This window comes from Camelina sativa, chromosome 18 (genome assembly GCF_030686135.1).
Source record: "Camelina sativa cultivar CO46 ecotype springtype chromosome 18, ASM3068613v1".
In the NCBI taxonomy this organism is placed as follows: Eukaryota; Viridiplantae; Streptophyta; class Magnoliopsida; order Brassicales; family Brassicaceae; genus Camelina; species Camelina sativa.
The window spans coordinates 1,268,797-1,285,877 of record NC_141897.1 but is presented as its reverse complement, the minus strand read 5'-3'; the positions used below and the strand labels follow the sequence as shown (position 1 = coordinate 1,285,877).

At 40.5% G+C, this 17,081-nt stretch overlaps 1 pseudogene; it reads left to right on the top strand.

The window, feature by feature from the left end:
* Positions 1-8,504: 8,504 nt before the first annotated feature.
* On the top strand, positions 8,505-8,604 carry LOC147921332 (small nucleolar RNA R71; annotated as a pseudogene).
* Positions 8,605-17,081: the final 8,477 nt, after the last annotated feature.

The following is a 17,081-nucleotide window of genomic DNA, read 5'->3' as shown; positions in this document are numbered from 1 at the left end:
AATACAATGCAATTTTCGTTTATCTATGCTTTTATGTTTTTTGCAATGAATTTCGAGTAGTGAAACAAAGTTTCTAGGGATAGGATAGACGATTTTGTGTCCTTGATCGGTTAGGATTTCTTAGCTTGATTGTTTATGTTTTATATATTCCCTTCTAGATTGGTGTTCTTAACGCTATCAACAAACCGAGAGGGTGAGATTAGATCTAGGGTGTTTTACCATCGAGAAGTGTAGATGAAATGCTTGAATCAATCAATGCTAGAGATTTACTCACTTAGCCTAAGAGATTAGATGAGTAAGGGGTTTATTGACAATAATGAATCGATTCGTATTGCCTGCTTGGTCATGTTTCTCCAACGAGAGTTGGGTGGGAAGTGATCAAGGTTGATTGTTTCTATCACGAGAGTGTTTTAACAAGATTTTAGAGATTAATTGTCTAGGAAATATTTGCTTAAGGCATGTAGGACATCCATACTGGTCAGGAACACTTAGGACTCGATTACCCCATCCTTAGGAGCTTTCGAATCTTGATTGTTTACATTTTCATCCATCACTCGATCCCTTACCCAAACTAGTACTCGATCACCAGCTTCGTGTAACCCCTCGAGCTGTTCATACTGTTCTTGCTTACTCAATCACCCCAAGATACGGATGTTTCTGGACACCGCAAGCAATGGTAACTTCCTCAACAAGGATGTTGATGAAGGTTAGGACCTAGTGGAGAACTTGGCTCAATCTGATGGGAATTACAATGAAGAGTATGATCACAATGTGCGATCTATAGGAGATGAAGATGCCAAGTACAAGAGGGACATGAAAGCCCTCAATGACAAGCTCGATAAGCTCCTCAACCAACAGCAGCATGTTCATGCAATATCAGAGGAAGAGCAGTTTCTACATCAAGATGGGGAGACTGTACAGATAGAGGATGTTAACTACATCAACAACCAGGGAGGTTACAACAAAGGGTACAACAACTACAAGCCAAATCCGAATCTGTCTTACTGGAACCCGAATGTTGCCAATCCTCAGGACCAAACTTACCCATCTGCAGTTCAAGGGAATCAGACCCAACAGAAGCCTTTTGTCCAGTACAATCAAGGCTATGCACCTAAGAAGCAGTATTCTGGAAACTACCACCAACCCATTGCACCACCTGGATTTCAACAACACCATGTCCCGCAGAACAATTCACAAGAAGCTGACCTACACGGCCTACTTCAGCAGATGATTCAGAATCAGGCATCAGCTGCGATGGACACCGCAAAACATTTTGCGGAGATGAGCAACAAGATTGATTCAAAATACATTGATTTTAATGCCAAGTATGATTCGCTCAACACTAAGCTGCGGTAACTAGAAGGCCACCACAACAACCAACCAGCTCCAAACATCAACCAACTCCTAGGTAAAGCTGTTCAAAACCCTAAGGATTATGCCACTGCCCAAGCCATATTCCTTGATGATGAATATGAGGATTACCTCACTGAGGACAAATACTACATATCCGAGTATGAATCCAAGCCTTCACCCGAGGAGACTGATCGATTTGATGATCGAGCACTGGCTAAAGAATCACAAATCGAAGAACCACCCGAAGCTGAACCCGATGACCTACCCGATAATGGTGATCGGATGATACATCGAGTAGATGTTGAAACAAGAGAACAGCCTTAACTACCTGTAGCACCAGAAGGGGAACTAGAGGAAAGGTTCAATGCTGCACTTGACATACAACTTGAGGCGCTTGCAGAGCGTATGGCCAAGCATAAAGCTCCACCACCTAAGCTTTTGCCACCACACAAACTTCAGGAGGAAGCTGCCAAGGAGGCAGCTCGGCTGGAGAACGAGGTTAAGGTGGCTGTCAAGAAAATTTGGTTTGAGATTCTCAGGAGTGGAGTGTGCTTAGATCCTGAGCTGCGAATCAAGGAAAAATTAGAGGATCCTGGCTCTTTTACTTTGCCATGCTCGATAGGAATTCGGATTTTCAAGAATTGCTTGTGCGACCTTGGAGCTTCAGTTAGCATTATGCCGCTATCAGTTGCCAACAAGTTGGGTTTCACCAGTTTTAAACCAAGTAGTCCGTATTTGGTTCTAGCTGATAGAACAGTCAGACATCCTATTGGGGTCCTAAAAAACTTGCCACTCAGGATCGGAAGAATAGAAGTCCCTACTGACTTCATGATCTTTGATATGAACAAGGAACCAGACGATCCACTGATTCTAGGAAGGCCATTCTTGGCAACAGTAGGCGCTGTGATTGAGGTGAAGCAAGGAAAGATCAGAATTGTGCATGGTGAGCACTTCAAGATGGAGTTTGATGTGAAGAAGGGGATTAAGAGGCCAACCATTGATGGTCAAGCTTTTTCCACTAAGACAAAGCAGAGAAAAGTCAAACATCTTGAGGAGGTCAACACTACAATTGCCTTGGAACCTGGACAAAACCTGGAGAATCAGTTGAACCAGCCTGCTATTGTGGAGAGGATTCCAAAACCTCTTCCACCTGGATCCCATGCTTAAGAAGCATGAATAGTCAAGCTTAGTGACTTTAAACAAGCTCACTTGGGAGGAAGTCCCAAAGGTATCTTCCATTTAATTTTCTTGTCATTTTTATTTTTATTATTTTGAATCTTGTTTTCTATTTTTACACACATACATATATATATATATATATATATATATATATAAGGGAAATTGAGAAACCCGAGGGTCAACCCAACACCGTACTCGACGCGCCTGATCGTGTCCCTGCTCCGGTGGAGAGTGGAGTCCGAATTCCACAAGCAAGCCCACTCTCGGAGAAGCCCAACCCACCAACCCTATCTTATTTAAGGGTTTCGACACCCTCCTTCCTCAGCAGCACCGATAAGTTTTCTTTCAACCCTAGAGCTCTTAGTTTCCATACTTTCTATTCTCTCTCAATCTCAAGTAATATTTGCTTTTCTTCGGGGACTAACCCTATTAACCTCGAAGCTTAGCTTTTTCTTCTCAAGGATTCGACAATGGAGCCACACACGAAAACCTACCAAAGGAAGGGGAGAAGATCAACCTCCACCGCTGCTACAACCGGAGGTGATGCCGTCAAACCTCGAGAATCCCAAGGAAGAGGAAACGTTCCGCATTCCCAACCGCTGGCTGGACGTTTTGCCTCCCCAACCCAATGCTCGACCCGATCATCCACCCGATCCGGTGCTCGAGCAACTGATCGTGTAGACCATCGAGTTCGCTCACCTAGTCCGGTGGCGAGTGCTGTTCTCCGATCTCCTCGACGTAGGGACCTGTCTACGTCCAAAAGAACCGCTACCGACCCCATGGGGGTCGATTCTGATGCTGGAGGAGAAGAGAAAGAGGAGATCCAAACATCTCGGTCAAGGAGCAAAGCTGCGGTTGCAAGAGGGAAGAGACCAGCCTCTGAGAAGGTAGCTGAGAGAGCAGCTGAGGAAGAGGATCGAGAAGCAGAGGAGGAGCAGAGAGAGAGAACACGCCAAGCCTCGCGGAGGTTGAAGCAGAAGGAAGTGGAGACTCCGGCAAAACTCTTCAAGGTTTTCCGGAAGATGAACTTCGTTGGTACCCGATACCCTCACCGTGAGACAATGAAGAAGTTGGGCATCACTAGAGATGTCGAGTTCCTGTTTGACATGTGCCACCTGGGCCAAATGATGAGAGCTCACCTTGAAGCTTATGAGGAGGAGACGGTCCACTTTCTCTCCACACTTCGGCTGCAATATTTTGAGGACCACCCGACCCTGCTACCCGATGGGAAGATTGGGTTCATCACCTTCTCTGTGAGGAACAAAGAGTACTGGCTCACTTTCAAAGAGATGGAGAAGCTGTATGGTTTCAAGGCTGGGAGTGGAGAAGGAATGGAGGTTAGCAAGGAAGAAATGAGGTCCCTATGGCGGACAATAGGAGACAAGATCCCCTACAAGTCCACAAGCTCCAAATCCGCTCAAATAAGGAGCCCTGTCTTGAGGTATTTTCACAAGTCCCTCGCATGCACTCTTTTTTCTAGAAAGGAGACTGGGAATGTGAATGACCACGAGCTCCAGCTGCTGGAAATTTCATTGTGTGGAGTTTTGGACAATGCTAGGTATGGTACACCGCTAGTTGGGGATGTTGCGGATACTAGCATGGTGTTTGTGCTGCTCGATCAGTTCCTCTACCTCAAGTCATGGGCTATTAAGAGAAGAGAAGGAGGCGTAGAGATATCCATTGGAGGACTGATCACACTGATTTTAGTGGCATTCGATGTGCCCTTGAAGGGAGTGGTACATGATCCGAGATGGCTGGACGTCCACTACCTCGTGCTGGCGAGATTTTTGGCTTATGAGAGGCCTAACGACATGATGCTCTTCAAGTTCGTCCATCCAACCGCCGGAGCCACCCAAATGATCCTACCTAATGTAATGTGCACCAAGGTTCGGCTAGGAGACAACATCGACTTTGCACCACCTTTGGATGAGCTGTACAATCCGGAGGAGGAGTCCGAAGCTGAGAAGAGAGAGGCAACCGGGCAAAGAGAGGGAGATAGTTCTGAAGATTTCGACTTTGAGGAGTATGTGTGCTCTCAAAAGCAACCGGTTGGAATGAGGGAAGCCCACAAGAGGATCGGATGGCTGAAGAGGATGAACAAGTTTTTGGTGAGAAAGGTAAAAGATCTTACCGGTTCGGTAAAGACTATGGGAGGTCAGATCAAGGAGCTGCAAGACAAGGCAAGCTGTGCCTCAACTCCTACCTCAGCACAAGCACCAACTTGGATGGGGAGAAGCGGACCGCTAGGAGGAACTCGAGGACTGCCACCTCAAGAACCTTACAGAGTATCATCATACGAGCCCATAGCTGAGGAGAACATCACCCGACCTGAAGTATCACGGAGAAGCCATTCAGACGCCTTCCGATGCCTAACCTGATGGGATACACGATGCACTACCCGACGCACCCATCGAGTACACAATCGGGTGATTACTCAGGACTCTTCCCTCCTCCTTACCAAATGCCATACACGATGTCGTATACGATGCACCCTACGAGTGGCTACACGGGTGATCACTCTGGACCTCTTCCGCCATACCCGTCGTACTACCTGATGCCCTACCCGATGAGCTACGCGATACCCCCCTCGATTAACCCCTCGGATGCTGGTCCGAGTAAGTCGTCCGTGCATATCACCGAGCTCTCTGACGAGCAAACACCGGCACCTGCTGAAGCCGGAGACGACCCTGGCTACACGTTGGCGAGTATGGAGGCTGCTGCAACCTCCTTCTTCACCAACCCTTGAGGTACCACTTTCATCCAATCTTTGTAAATAACACTGCATTTAGTTTATTTCATTTTGTGTGATTTTTGGATTCTTTTTCCAACTTTTATTTACACAGAGACTGTGTAATTTATGTTTGGGGGAGGGTCCAGAATATTTTCAACTTTGTGTTTTATTTTCTTAATTTTCTTATTTCAAATTTTTGCATGCTAGTTTTATTCATTTGAGTCCGCATCTATGTGCATTGAAAAAAACAAAACAAATTTTGAAAATTAAAAAAAAATAATAATAATTATAAAAAAAAAGAATGTTTATGTAGTTGCATTTACATATTAGGATTTAGTCTAGATTGCTTCATATAGCACAGTTCATTGTTGCTAGATCATTCTTTGGAAAAAAATGAAAAATCTTTGCTTAGAACCTTGTGTCTTTTGAATGCTTCTTCCACTTGCTTAAACATTGGAACATCTCTATATTATTGGACTTAATTTAAACTTAAATTGTCTTGCTTATGGAATTTGAATACTTGCTCATGGTAACTCTAAATTCAGGTTAGCACTCCGTTTCACCAATCTTTTTCGTTTAACCCGATTTGTTTGTCCTACCCATGAACCCAAACCTTTCTTTCAAACCATTCTTTCAAATATATATATATATATATATATATATATATATATTTATACATATTAGGAGAAGTCAAAAAGGAGACTTAAAATCAAGGATGTGGGTAGTATAATTCTTGGGGTTTGATATATAAAAAAAAAGTGAATGAGAAAAGGGTAGATTATCAAGAGTTAAGCTTTGTATGCCCAAATTGTTCTCAATCTTAGATAGTTTTCACAACTGTCTAGCATTCCTTCTTTTGAGAGAAAAACACCCAAAAAATTTGCTTGAAACCACCTTACTAAAAAGCCTTGCCCTTGAAACCAATTGAGTTTGATTCACCTTCCATTTGCAAGAATTCGCCAAACACTTAATTGAATATGAAAGAGATGTTCTCTACTTTTAGATGGAGGTTGAACTAGATCGATGCATGGTAATAAGCATAGGAAAATATTTGTAAGTATGTTGATTGATTTTAGCACCATTAAACTATCTTTAAGGACTATAGCTTGAATCCTTTGCTTAGTATATAAAGGTTATGAGTCCCCATTGTCAAACTGCACTCTCCTACTTCCTTGCTAGAGGACATGGCAAGATTTATGGGAAAAACTAGGACAAACCCGAAGATGTACCTGAAAGAGCCATCGAGCTGGAAGAACGAGTCTGAACCCCAACACGATCGAGGAGGATACGGGAGCAGGAAGAACAACCCGAAGATCTACCCGAGGAGTAACCCGACCTCATCCTCGTGTACCCCATCGAGTAGACCCTCGGGCAGGTCTGGGAAGCTAGGTCAAAGGGGTTTCCATATATAAATCCCTCCTCTCCTTCCTCGCAAACAAGGACGCCGCAGACCCTCAAACCAGAGAGCGAGAGCTTCTGTGAGAGAACTGAGCGATTCAAACACTTTTCCCTTTTGTTTTAGATTATTTTTCATAACTTTTTATCATTTCTTTAAATTTCTATCTTGTACTCTTATCCCTCTACTTTACCGTTTAATATAATGCAATTTTCGTTTATATTTGCTTCGATGTTTCCTGCTATGATTTCCGAGTAGCGTAGTAAAGTTTCTAGGGGTGGGATAGATGATTTTGTGTTCTTAATCGGTTAGGATGTCTTAGTTGATTGTATATGTTTAATAGATTTCCTTCTAGATTGGTGTTCTTAATGCTGTCAACAAACCGAGAGGGTGAGATTAGATCTAAGGTGTTTTACCACCAAGAGGTGTAGATGAGATGTTTGAATCAACCAATGCTAGAGGTTTACTCACTTAGCCTAAGAGATTAGATGAGTAAGAGGTTTATTGACAATAATGAATCGGATCTTAATGCCTGCTTGGTCATGTTTCTCCAACGAGAGTTGGGTAGGGGAGTGATCAAGGTTGATTGTTTCTATCACGAGAGTGTTTTAACAAGATTTTAGAGATTCATTGTCTAGGAAATATTTGCTTGAGGCATGTAAGACATCTGTGCTGGTTAGGAATACTTAGGATTCGATTACCCCATCCTTAGAAACTTTCGTATCTTAATTGCTTGCATTTCCATTCATTACTCGATCTCTTACCCGATCAGGTACACGATAACCTACATCGAGTAATACCTCGAGTTGTTCATACCATCTTTGCTTACTCGATCACCCCACCCGGTCTTGTACTCGAATGCTTGCATCGAGTGCTTAGGTCGTGTGGTTCTTTGTATATATTCTTTTCTTTTATTATTTTAGGATTGTTAGTCTAAAACCCTATGTGCTTGGCTTGACTTGCACTGTTCTGATCATATCCTTCCTGCTAGCATAAACAACCATTTGGATTGATAACCCTTTGTACTACAACTGCATAGGGAATTGATACCCTGGTGAAAAACCTATCTATCAAGAATGGTTTGGTGGTTGAGAAAGAGTGGGCGGTTCACGGAGATCCTTCCCATCTAAATCATTGCTGTCCTCAGTAATTTGCGGTGGTGCCGTCCGAGGTGGTAATTGGCGTCCACTCCGTAGGGCGATGGCATGCGCAGACTCATGACGTTCGGAAGTTGAGGCCGATTTCTCTGTAAGAACCTGAATTCGAGAGCCTAAGGCATCAAACTTGTTGTGTAGTTGCTTGAAATTGGATGATAAACGGCAGGCAAGATCATCGAATCTTGTAGTAATTTGTACGACATCGGTCTTCTGAGTTGACAGGACTTGGTGCATTAGTGAGAGCAAATCTAGCGATGAGGAATTATATGAAGGTATTGGGCTGATAGGTTGATTAGTTAGGATGTAGGTCCGAGTCCTTGTTGTGTGACCACGTTGATTATAGATGTAGTTCATGTCCTCTAGCTGAGCATTCTCCCCATCTTGTTGTAAAAACTGCTCTTCCGCGGAGATTGCATGAACATGCTGCTGCTGGTTGAGGAGCTTATCGAGCTTGTCATTGAGGGCTTTCAGGTCCCTCTTGTATTTGGCATCTTCCTCTCCAGTAGATCGCACAGTGCGATCGTACTCCTCATTGTAATGCCCATCAGATTGAGCCAAGTTCTCTACTAGATCCCAACTTTCATCAACATCCTTGTTGAGGAAGTTACCATTGCTTACGGTGTCCATTAACATCCGTATTTTAGGGACCACTCCTTGGTATAGTGTACTTAGCAATGAAGCATTGCTGAATCCATGATGAGGGCATCTGCCTGTGTATCCCTTAAAACGTTCCCAAGCTTCACTGAACGTCTCATTGCTCTTCTGAACAAAATGTCATTTCGCAGCCTTGTAGTTATGGATTTGGAGAAGAATTTGGCTAGAAACGCCTTCTTGAATGCGTCCCAGATGGTGATGGACTCCTTGGGGAGTGATTTCTTCCAGACGTGTGCTTTGTTTCCCAAAGAGAATGGGAAAATCCGGAGTTTGAATCCACCTTCACTCACTCCATTAATCTTGTTTAGGATACAGAGCCTATCAAACTCATCCAGATGGTCCAATGGGTCCTCCATTGGCAATCCATGAAACTTGTTGCTCTATATCATCTGGATAAGACTACTATTGAACTCAAAGTTGTTGTTCTGGACAGCAGGTGGCACAATGCCATGTCTTTGAGTGTGAGTAGATGGAGCATCTCCTGCTCCTATGTTGGTCCTCTCTTGAGGAGCTGGTGGACCATTCTGATTGTTCATTGTCTCCTCAATTGTTGTTGGTTGTTGTTGCTGAACTCGTTGTTGTCAGGGTAACCTTGGTCTGTCGATGTTGTCGATGAAAGGACTCAAGTGTTGGCTACCCTTGGTTCGTTTTTGCATGCACAAGCAGGTGACCGAGTGAGTACACGAAGGTCAACTCGATCCAGGTGATCGAGTGACGGGTCGGGTGGGTGCTTGGGTTGTACCTGAAATGCAAAATAGACAAACACAAAAGTAAACAAGTCAATACCAAACCAAAGTGTATAATAGAACTTGATCTAGCAAGTGCTGAAATCCTAAACGTAGAAAAATTAAATACAACCAAATGGCAACGACGCCAAATTGATAATATGGTTTTCACCCAGGGTATCAATTCCCTATGCAGATTTAGTACATAGGGTTATCAATCCAAATGGTTGTTCTGCTAGCAGATAGGATGCAATCATAAGCAAGCAAGTCAAGCCAGACAAGAAATGGTTTTGATCTAACAATCCTAAAAGAAATAAAAGAAAGCAAATAAATTAGAACCACACGAACTAAGCACTCGATGCAAGCATTCGAGTACAGGATCGGGTGGGGTGATCAAGTAAGCAAGAACAGTATGAACAGCTCGAGGGGTTACACGAAGCTGGTGATCGAGTACTAGTTCGGGTAAGGGATCGAGTGATGGATGAAAATGTAAACAATCAAGATTCGAAAGCTCCTAAGGATGGGGTAATCGAGTCCTAAGTGTTCCTGACCAGTATGGATGTCCTACATGCCTCAAGCAAATATTCCCTAGACAATGAATCTCTAAAATCTTGTTAAAACACTCTCGTGATAGAAACAATCAACCTTGATCACTTCCCTACCCAACTCTCGTTTGAGAAACATGACCAAACAGGCAATACAAATCGATTCATTATTGTCAATAAACCCCTTACTCATCTAATCTTTTAGGCTAAGTGACTAAATCGCTAGCATTGATTGATTCAAGCATTTCATCTACACCTCTCGATGGTAAAACACCCTAGATCTAATCTCACCCTCTCGGTTTGTTGATAGCATTAAGAACACCAATCTAGAAGGGAATTTATAAAACATAAACAATAAAGCTAAGACATCATAACCGATCAAGAACACAAAATCGTCTATCCCATCCCTAGAAACTTTGTTTCACTACTCAAAATTCATTGCAGAAAACATAAAAGCATAGATAAACGAAAATTGCATTGTATTAAAATATGAAGTAGAAGAGAAGAGTATAAAGTAGAAACCTTAAAGTATAGCAAAAAGATGTAAAATAAATCCTAACAAAGATAGAAAAGAGTTTGAGTCGCTCTAGATCTCTCTCAGAAGCTCTCGCTCTCTGGTTGAGTGTATGCGGCGTGCTAGGGCGAGAGGAAGAAGAGGGGGGTTTATATATGGAAACCCATTAACCCTAGATTCTCAGTCCTGCTCGAGGGTCTGCTCGAGGATGAGCTCGGGTTGCCCTTCGGATAGGTCTTCGGATTGTTCTTCTTGCTCTTGGATCCTCTTCGATCGGGTTGGTGTTCGGACTGTTCTTCCTGCTCAATAGCTCCTTCGGGTACATGCTCGGATTTGACCTTGTTTCTCCCCATTATAGGCGCTAAATCACCTGTTTTCATCCAAAATATGCAAATGCAAGAATGCAACACCCTAAATGGCCTAAATGTGAATTCCTACAGTAAATGACCTAAAAATGTTGAGGTTAGGGTATAAACAATGCAAAATATGGACAAAAAAGGATGCTTAAAACATGCAAATTAGAGAGTTATCAATACTAAAACAATCCAACCAAATTTTTTTGTTTCTTTGTCTTAAAGACTTTAACATCTAACCAAAGTGTTAACCGTGGGTACTAAAAGAAATCCAACCAAAGAATTATGTTTCCCAATATCAGTCACAAGACTGATATTTATTCAACCGCGGGTCCAATTTCGAACTGGAAAATATTCCCAAAAGAGAATCTGACACAACACCATTAGTTTGAGTGTTTGCTTGTGATCTCTCTTGGAAACAAAACCAAACTACGGAAGAAAGAAAACATGAGCAACAACAAAACACAAAAATATGCTTCACTTTTTATTTTAAAAAGAAATCTGTATTGAGAATAAGTTTTGGTTCTGGAGATATTGGGTTTTGATAGTTTTTGGTAAATTGTGAGTGATACAGACCCTAATTTCAATGTACTTTGGAATTTCTTAATATGCCTAATTGTTTAATATATTCAATAATTCAAATAATACCATCCAAACTAATTGTTTGGTATGAATCTGATTAATGCTCCTAGCTAATAGTTAGGGATACTGATTTAGTTTTGTTTTTCTTTATATTAATAGTTTTTCGGTTTAAATCAAATTAATATATGATTAGTTTTTTACAAATGCACTATCTGGTATGAATTATTTGCGGTTAATGCTCTCAGCCAATAGTTAGGGATACTAATACGGTTATGATTTCCTTATATGTGTATATTAATAATCTTTTGGTTTAAATTGTTTTGCAGTTTTGGAATCTGTTTGGATCAGTGTATATCGGTTCCATATCCGAATAACACATGATCCGAACTTAGACATGTTGGCTAACAGATCCGCACGTTTAGTATATATTAAGTTTCTGATTTGTCCTTTTTGTATTTTTGTTCTGCACACGTTTTTTCAAAAAGAGCATTTCATGAAATTCTTTTTTTTTCTTTTTTTTTTCTTTTTTTTCTAAGTTTACTCTCCAATTAATAGTAAAGATGTTTTTTAAAAAGTCGTATTTTTATTGGATTATATTTCCGACCAATCACGGTAAAATACAGTTTTGAATTGCTAAACTTATGAGAAATAAATATGAAATTCAATTTTATAAAAAAAAATTCGACTTCGAGTAGTTATGGCAAGTCCAAATAATTAAGATCCTATATTGGATTCTAATTTCCTTATTAAAGTATCCTAACAAAATTTTAAAACTATTATTAAGGTAACAAACTATATTTGATTCTGTGATTTGAAGATTAAATGCTTGATTATGAAATTAACATATTAAAACTATTCCGTAAAATATAGGTCAGTTAATTTTATTTTAAATTCAGAATACGATTTTTTGCAACATTGATATATTTTCAATCAGAATTTAATATCATACAATAATTAAAAAATAATTACAACAATAAAAATAATTATAAATCTAAATTTAAAGAACTAGAATAAGCTAAACTTTAAAGAAAAAATATATAGTAAATATATGCTAAAGTTTTCATATTTGGTAACAAACAATCAACCTTTTTTCCATATTGTAATCGATTTTTGAATGTTTATGTGAAGGCCTTCGGGTGTGTTTCGCAAAACGCTTCACTACAAGATTCTCGAGATTTTTTAAATCAGTTTCCGCGAAGGCCATACGGTAGTTTCGTGACACAGTTTTATCAAACAAATCTGAGCAATCCAAAAACGTTTTCTACAATAGCTTATTTTAGCGAATTTGTGGACGTTTAATTCTGTGAACGTTATTATAACGCTATCTAGAGAAAAATTTTAATTTTAGCAAATTAAATTAATTTAATTATTTAATTATTTGCTAACTCTTAATAATTATATTTATTCAAATAAATATTGACATATTTCTATCTTTTATGAACAGATGACTAACGGTGTTGAAAACAACAACAACGGAGATGTCGAGGAACATCGTGAGTCGACAACCCAACCCGGGAATGGTCCACCACCTGCTCCTATCCTTCCGACTAAGCTGAAACCAAGCATCCCGAGCTCTGCAGTGACGCCCAACAAGTTTGCTGGAACAAACTTTGAATCGTGGCAACAAAATATGTACTTCTTCTTGAGTACACTCAACCTGCAGAGGTTTCTCACCGAGGATGCTCCGGCACTGCCTGCTGATAACAACGATGTGCATGCGTTGGCAAGCGTTCAAGCATTGCATCACTCGGACTACTTGTGCAAAGGCGCCATCCTTGTGCACATGGAGGAAAAGCTGTTCAAGGTGTTTAACAAAGCACTAACCTCCAAAGTTCTCTGGAATCTTCTAGAAACAAAGTACAAAGTCTACAATGTAGGCTCAGGAAAACTCGCCACAAGAGAGTTTCTCAACTACCAGATGGTGGATTCTCGGCCCATAATGGACCAGGTACATGATCTTCAAGTGCTGGCACAACCGATAGCTGATGAAGGAATGAACATATGTGAGACATTCACAGTGAATTTCTTCATCGAGAAGCTACCTCCAAGTTGGAGCGACTTCAAGCACTATCTCGATCACAAGCAGAAGCCAATCACCTTGCTCAACCTAATCTCAAGGCTTCAAAACCAATCAACTGAACGTGGCAACGCTGTGTCCGTCACTAATGAGAATGCAAATATGGCTGAGTATAGAAGAAAAGGGAAAGCTAAGGTTGTCTATGGCAACAAAGGAGCTTCACCAAAAAAGGCTGTTCCAGGTAAGACGACACCTCAGTCCTCCACGTTCTTCAAGAAGCAAGGCGGGGCTAAGAAGTTTGCTGGAAAGTGCAGACATTGTGGCAAGAAAGGTCACAAAACCGCTGAATGTCGCAGCAAAGACAAGGGTAAAAATCAAGCCAATTTGAGTGAAGAAGACTTGTGTGCGGTCGTCACAGAAGCAAATGTGGTAATGAACAATGAAAACCCAAGGGAGCGGTGGTAAGACACTAGAGCCACTATCCACTTCTGCTTTCACAGAGACATGTTCAGCACTTATCAGAAATCCAAGTCTAGTCTGATGATGGGCAATGTGTCTCACTCCAAGATCGTTGGGACCAGAAAGGTGGTCTTGAAGATGAGTTCAGGTATGGCTGTCACACTCCACAACGTGAAGCATGTTCCAGACATGAGGAAGAATCTGGTCTCTGGGACCCTATTGAGCAAGCATGGCTTTGCTGCTAACCTCGCGTCCGATCAGATGACTTTGAGGAAGAATGGTGTCTTTATTGGCAAAGGTTTTGTTAAGGGAGGACTTGTTAAACTGGGTGTTGCAACATTCCTTAAGAAAAATGATGTAGCTTCTACTTTTGTTTCAAACAATTCCATGAATAGAAATAGAGTTGCTTATTTGGTTGAGTCTTCTACTTTATGGCATGAACGGTTAGGACATGTGAATTATAAATCTATGCAAAGTTTAATTAATTTGAACCTAATCCCAAAATGCAAAATAAGCAAAGAAAAATGTGAAGTTTGCGTTCAAGCGAAACTCACATAAACACCATCACCTGGTGTTGAAAGAGCAACCGAACCTCTAGAATGAATACACACAGATTTGTGCGATTTAAAATACGTACAATCTAGAGGCGTTAAAATGTATTTTGTTACTTTCATAGATTATTGTACAAAATATTGCTACGTTTATTTGCTACATAGTATAGACGAAGTCTTGGAAAAATTCAAAGAATATAAAACCGAAGTTGAAAATCAACTCTTGAAAACTATCAAGGTAGTAAGAAGTGATAGAGGAGGCGAGTATGATGGGCCATTTAATGACTTTTGTCAAGAAAATGGTATTATACATCTAACTACTGCTCCCTACTGTAACATCCGTGTTTCGGAAATAGAATTTGAGATATGTTGAGTAAACCAAAAGAGTGGATTTTAATTAATTTTGGTTTCATTAAATCCTGGTTTAATCTAATTAAACCAAAAACCCCTAATCTCTTTCTCAAAGTCACGCCTCCTCTCCTATTTTTGCTATTGTCGACATTGTGATGAGAGAGAGAGGGAGAGAAAGGGAGAGAACTCTTGGTTGGTTAGTGTAAAGAAGGAAGAGAAGGAGATGAAGCTTTTTCTTTAGAGTAATGAGAGAAACAAAACTGTTTTCTCAGAACTATCAGAGTTTGGGAGAAGGAAGATCCGATTACTCAAAACGTTTCGAAAGGTATTAATTTTTGGTAGGGTTGTAGCTAAGAGATTTTCGTACACTCTCCTTTTTACAGAAGTGAGTCGAAGTTAATATTCTAGGAGATATTGGCAGTTCCATGGGGCGTTTTGTCTCAGTCACGGATTGAGACCAGCGGGTGTTTTGGGACCGACTGCGGTTTCATCTGAGCTCTGATCGTGCTGAAATTTTGTGGGACGTATAGACCTTGCTTGTCACCGGAGGGATTAAAGTTAACGGTTCATTTTGATTTCGTGGTTTCACTTGTGAGGTTGTTCTTTTCTGATTTTTCTGGGAGTTTATTTTCAATGTTTGTTTATTGTTGTGATTGGTTGTAGGAGCGAGTTTGGTTGTTCTTGGATATTATAGAGCCTCTCATTTGGTTGTTGTTATTTTCGTGAATCACTTGTTAAGGTGAGTGCGTGACCATGAGCTTATCTAAGCGATTGGGTTGTATGACTTGTTTTGTGTGATGATGTGTAGGTGTGGTGAAAGTGTTGTTGGTTGTTCTGTTTAATGGTTGGTTTGTTATATTTTATTTGGAGTTGTACTCTTGATTTTCTTGTGTGTATAGCTCATAGCTGGGAGAATCGCCTCACTGGGTATTTCTGGTAATACTCACGCATCTCATTGTGTTTGTGGTGCAGGTAGAGGCAAAGTGTGACCGTGGGATCATGGCAATGAAGACGAGGATGTTCTAGTTGCTCGCTTGGTTGTTGTCTGGCTTTTGTTAGATTGCTAGAGTTGAGTCCTTGAATGTTGTTTAGGATTGTTGGTTTTCTGGTTTATGTTGATTGGATCTTTAGTTTATGGTTTTGGAATTATTACAGTTTATTTGATATTGGTTATTGGTTTATTGGTTATTTATTGGTTTTATTATTTCCGATGTTTGATGTGATCGTGGTTAGGTGGCTAGTGGGTATGGGACCACTAGCTTAGATTTTTATTATTATATTATATTTATATATTTATTATTTATTAATTAAAAAAAAGGTCAGGTCGTTTCAGTTTGATATCAGAGCCCTTACGGTTCTAGGGTTTGGGTTCACTAGGTTTTTGTTGTTGATGTTGGGATTGCATGCTTTGATTGATTATGTGAGTTAGTCAATTGTGTGTGACATGGAGTCCTAAAACATCCTCTTCGAGCCTTCAATGAGATTCCACGGTACATGGTGGTTCGATTTGGATTTATCTGCTAAGCATATGGATTATGGTTTGGATGATCATGGCATAACATTAAAAAGAAAATGAGTTCCTGCATTTTCAAACCTCTTTCACAGGTCTAAGTTTATGTTTTGCTTGAGGGCAAGCAAAGACTAAGTCTAGGGGAGTTGATATATCATGGTTTTTAGGTGTTTTTAGCCATGATATAAGTCTTATTTATAGTCTTTTTGGTATTTTTAGAGTCTTTTGACTCTTTATAGGATTTAGCATGGATGGGAGCTTAATGGAGCTAAATAGGAAGATTTGGAGCTAAAAAGGAAAATGTGGTGACTAACCATTTATACTTCCTTTGGTTGCTTGACATCGAGTTTGAACTAGGCTAAGTTCAATCGAATTGTGTTTGATATATCTCTAAATGCATCCTCCTTGAAACAAAAACCTAAAACCATCAATAATAATGAGAAAATAAAAATAACTAAAACATACCTAAGTAAAAGAATGGTGATGGTTGGTGGTAGGATGGTGGTGGTTCGGAAGTGTCTCGCGGCACACGGATGAACGGTCGCGGACAACATCAAATGGTATGGTCACACACATTAGCAGCTAACGTTGGACGTTGTACATGGGACATGGGACATCGCATCGGCTACGTACAGCTAGTGGGGACTCTTGGCATCGATCACATGAGGTTTGTGATTGATTCGTTGCCTTCGGCTTGCTTCGGTCAGGTTGAACATAGCCGATCAGTAGATGGTGATTGCCACTAGACATAGTGTGCATTGCCAATCCATGGTCCTTCTTGTTCCTTCTTTTTGGCTTTTCTGTTTTTTTTTTGTGTTTTTTTTATAACCTGAAACTAAAATGCAAAAATATCAATAGTAAAAGAAAATAAATCCCAAAAATAAAAACTTACTAGACATGGGTTGTCTCCCAAGAAGCGCTCTTGTTTAACGTCGTTGGCTTGACGTTAGCTTGCTTTCTCAAGCAGGGTGAGGAGAGTGGGTTGTCCTTAGACAAGCTCTCTT